The 6,345-nt window shown below is 34.9% G+C and overlaps 1 pseudogene; it reads left to right on the forward strand.

Moving 5' to 3' along the window:
- Positions 1-357: 357 nt before the first annotated feature.
- Positions 358-4,278, forward strand: LOC106344448 (annotated as a pseudogene).
- Positions 4,279-6,345: the final 2,067 nt, after the last annotated feature.

Here is a 6,345-nt window from a genome sequence, read left to right on the forward strand (position 1 = left end):
TTTTAACATTTAATAAATAAAAGACTACAATTATTCTTTATCAAATTAGGAGATGAATAAATTCTTTCTTATTTTTTTCTTTATTTACTTTCTTTCATTTCTTTCTAATTCCTCGTATTCCTTTAATGGTTACCGGTTAGAGTCATATGTTTGAGATAAATTTCCGTAGGCTTTTTAATTATATAGAAATAATATACTCTGAATGTTATTATTAATATAACAAACTTGTATGTTTTGTCAATTATTTATTGGTGTAGTCAAAGGATGTATACGTTGGCAGGTTGATATATAGAAATGGGAATAAACAGTTCCCAAAAAAATTACGAGAGCTTACAAAAATAATATCAAAGGAGAATAATGGAGAATGATGATTTCTTGAAGAGTGGTCATGGAGGAGAAGAAAGACATGCGGAGATGAGAAAACTCGATGCATCTCACGATGATCCTCATCTAGATATTATAAGATCCAAGGTATCATCTTAACATTTTACCCAAAAAAAAGATCCAAGGTATCATATAATTTATTTTTGTGCAATTCTAAATGCATAAATCAATTAAATCCTGGAAGATTTCATAAATTTCTCACAAATTTCTTGGTTAATGGTTTGGTCTTTATCCAAAATCATTAGTCGCTGATTTGTCTTAATCTGTGAAGCTTATCTTGAATTCTTAAATTTTAGTTAGCTTGTTCTGCGAATCTCTTAATTTTAGTTTTGTCTTCTTTTTTTTTTGAAAAAAGTTTTGTCTTTTTCTGTTTTGATGATAAGTTTGCTTTGTTGAATCGAGTTGCATATATTTTTCCAGACTAATTAGATTATCTCTGCTATACCAGATACAATTTGCACATATATATTTACAACAATAATGAGAAAGAAAGTAAACATATACGCATGTTGCCAAAAAAAAAAAGTAAACATATACGCATCAAATAAATTGAGGAGAAACTAACCAATTGATAATGTTTATATATGTTATATATTTTGATTTGTCATATTATATGTATGATGAGATCAGCTGGACTCAATTAAAATCGAAATGGAGGAGGCTCAAGTCATCCTTGAGCAGGATAAAAAAGGAGTTTGAGGTTCTTCAAACACAATACAACCAATTAACGGTACAACACGAAAACCTTAATAAATTCTCAACAAAGGGCCATCATCAAGACAAAAACGAAGATGAAGAAAAAGAAAGAATTAGCGAGCGCGACGAACTTGTCTTGTTGAGCTTAGGTACGCGCTTAAAATCACCAGTTCCAAGTGTTTCAGTAACGAACAAAGAAGAAAAAACGAAAGATTTCATGGATGAAACCGGTGATGAAAAAAACATTGATGAACATAAAAGAAGTGGTTATCAAGGATTAAGTCTGGGATTTGAATACAAAGATTTGAGTTATCCTACTGAGAAGTTTGAGATTGACCATAATCAAGCAAATAAGTCCTTGTTAGTTAGTAACAAGACTATGATACCGTCAGAAAGTAGTTTTGGGTTTAAGAATGATGGAGATGATCATGAAGATGAAGAAGAGCTTTTGCCTCAAAACCTTGTTAAGAAAGCTAGGGTTTCTGTGAGGTCAAGATGTGAGACAACGACGGTTAGTACAATATCTTCACATGTAATACTAACGTATATATTCAAAAAAAGATACTAACATATATAGTATAATCATTGGTTCTCAAAAAAATTTCCAATTTTTGATCGTGTATATATATAATGTATGTATAAACAAAAATATCATCATTCAAAATTTTAGGTGTTTGTTTCTCTATCCAGCTGCTTCATCTATATGATCCATCCAAATGATACATCCAGATTTTAGGAGCTATTCGTTTCTTTATCTAGTCTCTATCTAGATGAGTTATATGGATGGATTTTATGTTTGTTTGTTTACTTCTATTTCCATCCAGATGAGTTTAATAAACAAATTACAAATATACACTTGTTTTGATTTAATCACTATATTAACTTTTATTATTTAGTATAAAATATATTTATACTGAAATTATTTTAAAATTAGCATTTCGCATTTATAAATTTTTATTTCATATAAATTTGTTTATTTTATTTAATTTTGTATTAAATTTAACTACTACTATAACTTTTCATAAAACTCAAAAAAGAAACTCAAATTTGAATAAACTTCCAAACAACTCAAAATATAAAACTAAATTTTAAAAGATGAAAGCAATGGTAAGAGCATCATGTACTTAAATTTTATAAAACTAAAATTTAAAAGATGAAAGCAATGGTAAGATTTTTGGCGGGAAATCACAATTTTACGGTTTTAGCGAGAAAACATATTTTTGCGTTTTAGCGGGAAAACACGTTTTTGCGGTTTTGGCAGGAAACTGCTTTTTACGGTTTTAGCGGAAAACGTGCTTTTGCGATTTTGGCGGGAAAACATGCTTCTACGGTTTTGGCGGGAAAACACATTTTGCGGGTTTGGCGAAAAACACACACTTTTGCGGTTTTGGCGAGAAAACGCGTTTTGTAATTTTGGCGGGAAAACGCGTTTTGCGGGGTTGGCGGGAAAACGTGATTTTGCGGTTTTGCCAGAAATTTTATTTTGTGATTTTGATAGAAAAATGCGTTTTTGCGATTTTGGCAGGAAACCGTTTTTACGGTTTTAGCGGAAAAATGTGCTTTTGCGATTTTGACGGGAAAACAAGTTTTTTTATGGTTTTGGCAAAAAAACACGTTTTTTTACGGTTTTGGCAAAAAAAAGCCGTGCTTTTGCGGTTTTTGGCGGAAAAATGCTTTTTTGCGGTTTTGACGGAAAAACGCGTTTTTTGCGTTTTTGGCGGAAAATTGTGTTTGGTGGTTTTAGCGGAAAAATGTGTTTTGTAGTTTTGGTGGGAAAATGTTTTTTTGGTGGTTTTGTCGTTTTTCATGAGTGATAAAATGATATTAGTTTGAGTTAGTAATTTGTTAATTACATAGGGTATAATAGACATTATGCCATTTTGACAAATTCATCTCCATCGAGATGAGCCAACTGATTTTCAAAATTAAATCTAAATTTTTAAAACTCATTCAGATGAGCCATCCAGATGACTTGTATTTTTAATGTATAAATGAACAAAATTCTTTATCTTCACTCAGATGACTCATCTGGATGGAGAAACAAACAACCTGGTAGTCACTATAACTAGCTGACTAGCTGACTACTAAATTATCGTTAATAATTAATATTCTTTAAGCTTTAAGCTATTTCTGAAAGAAAACTTAATTAGCTCACATCTTGAATTTTAAAAGCAAAATTTTCATTTTCTATGAAAAGGCATTTAACGTTTGGCTTTTTTCTTTTATAAAGACTTTTGTTTTCTTGGGTTTGTGTTTGTGTAGATGAATAGCTAAAGGTAATCCATGTCCACGAGCTTACTATCGTTGTACCATTGCACCTTCTTGTCCCGTAAGAAAACAAGTAATTAAACCTAAACTCATAACTCCAAATAATTATATACACACTAATACATATATGTTTTCAAAATAGCCATAACAATTTATCCCTTATTTAGGTACAGAGATGTTCAGAAGATATGTCTATTCTTATCTCAACTTACGAAGGAACACACAACCATCCACTTCCACTGTCAGCAACCGCAATGGCCTCCGCCACTTCAGCCGCAGCCTCCATGCTCCTCTCCGGAGCCTCCTCCTCCTCCTCGGCCGCCGTAGCTGATCTTCATGGCCTAAACTTCTCCCTCTCCGGCAATAGCAACATTCCAAAACCTAAATCACCGTTCCCCCAAACCTCTTCTTCAGGCCATCCAACCGTTACTCTCGACCTCACAACCTCCTCCTCGTCGCAGCAACCATTCTTATCAACGCTTAATAGGTTCAGTGCTCCTCCTAGTAATGTCTGAAGATCTAATAGCTATCCTTCAACCAATCTCAACTTCTCAAACAGCACTAACACAGTGATGAATTGGGGTGGTGTTGGTAATCGCAATGAGCAATACCGTGCAGCTTACGGCAACATTAGCACCCTTCAGCAATCACCTTACCAACATATGATTCAAACCCGAATCGCCGGGTCATCTTTGGACCCATTTGGAAGGTCGTCTTCATATTCACCACATCCTACACAAACCAATCTTGATCACGTTGGAATCAAAGAGTATTACTCATCAAGTGCAATATTTACCGGCGGAAACAATCAAAGCCATTACGACAAATCCAAATTTCCAGTCGGCTCTTGCTACTGCTCTATCTTCCATTATGGGCACAGATGTAAAAATGGATAATGTGACTAGAAATGAAGCTGAGAAAAGCCCTTAAAGGAAGTGCTCTATACATGTTCTCATATATATATGTTCCCAGTACATTGGGATCTAGGGCATCTATACTTTGGTTGTTAAGTTATTATTTTAATATGTTGTTTGAGCTTCTGGAAGTTATGTGTACATATCAAACTTAAAACGAATAAGTGTGTACGGTTCCATGCTAGGTTTTATATTGTTAAAAGCATAAAATACATTTCATGAGCCTCGCAAGTATGTTATGGTTCAAACTCATGTTTCTTCTGCGTTTTAAATCTGAAATCCTCTAGCTTCTTCTTTGTTTAATGATATTACGTGTATACGCACACCAATTAACCTAATGTGCACACTACCACAATCGAATGGTATGTTGATATAGCACTTTAGGATCGAATCCACAGAAACCAACGATTACACTTTATTTCTATAGGATCAATATCAAGCTAAAACAATATGGGGGTTTTAAGATTAAGGTTTCGTAACAAGCAAGTAATAAATTCGTTTAAGGTTTTCAGATGATTAAGAGAGCTAAGTTCAGGGTGATTCATCGGGATACTTAGGATCATGAGCTACACAACTATTCAGGAAGGCAATAAGAGCCAATCTAGAACTTGAACAACAAGAATAGATAAACCCACTGTCGTGGTGTCTACCAATTTATCAAGCAATCCTAATGCCTAAACTATCGTTTGGATCAGAGAATGATGACAAGCATTAAGTTCGGACTCAATTGGTTCACGATTTGCCTTAACATCAGCTTTCGTTGGCTAAGGACAAATCGCCTATCTATGCTTTTTCTAGCAACCTAAAACACTTTTGATGATTAGATTAAACCTATGATCAGATGCTAAGTGGCCAGTTTAACACAAGCATTAAGGTTAGCAATAGACATAGATATCAAGGAATAACAATCCTATTTGTGTCTAACTCATTGATCCATGATCCCTAACACCCTAAACCTAACAAGCGACTACTCAGCCCTGTACAGAGAAATCACAGAGACAATAGATGAAGAAAACATGCTGAATCAATATATAAATAAGATAGGGTTCAAGAATCTTCTCAAGGTGAGAGAGATGAAGCTTTTTCCTTTCAAGGTAGTAAATCTTCAAGTACAAAAGTCTCCAATGGTTTCTTGTGTAAAAACTAGTGTCGAATCATAATAGAAAATAAGAAAAGATATATATGCAGGTATATGGCGGTCTGGGAGTAAAAGGGGGAAGCCATAGGTAAAATCCCGAATTATTTGGAAACTTCCTTAAATATATTTTGCCGCTGGAACATGCACTCAGGTTGCTCCGCTCGACTGTTCTGCGTGAAAATCACCAAATTGCACTGTTTTCTGCCTCTTTTGTTCCAGCTGGTCCATCTCCCATCCAATGCAACTCCAGACCTGTAATGACTCGAAAAGGACTAGGAAGACTCGATAAAGACTTGAAAACCAGTTGAAAAACATATATACAAGATGTCTAAAACACCATATATCAATTCCCCCAGACTTAGATCCTTGTTTGTCCTCAAACAATGTCAAGTATCAAGAACATGGAGAAATATTTGAGAGTGTGGGAACTCTCCTATTCTCAGCAACCATACTTTAACCACGAATCTCTGAACCATACAAGTAGTAAAACTAGGACAACACAACCTTACCAAAACCCCACTGACCGCTGTTCAAGATCGGCTCCATACTCTACATCTCAAACCTGCAAAAGCTACACTTTCCAGACAAAGCTCCTTACATTCGATTAAGAGTAGCGTGAGCTTCTCATCACATGCACTATTCAGGGTAGACGGTCTAGGTGTGGAACAAGCTATTTAATGGTGGAGTTAAGAGTGTTTAAGGGCTACCATTTCATTGTAGAGGATGCAGGATATCGCACAAAATGGCAAGAGAGGATAGATCCATTGATGTCCACAGCCTCTACTCGTTTTTGCTATATCTGATGCGACTGTTCTGATGATGGAACAAGCGACTGATTGTTCTGCTTTTCACTTTCCTCTGCATACTCTTCAACACTTGGTACCAACTTCTCGCTTGACCTTCCCAGTGGCTCCATGTTTCTTTTCTTTCTTCCCCTTCTCCATC

The sequence above is a fragment of the Brassica oleracea genome, chromosome C5, assembly GCF_000695525.1.
Source record: "Brassica oleracea var. oleracea cultivar TO1000 chromosome C5, BOL, whole genome shotgun sequence".
NCBI lineage: Eukaryota > Viridiplantae > Streptophyta > Magnoliopsida > Brassicales > Brassicaceae > Brassica > Brassica oleracea.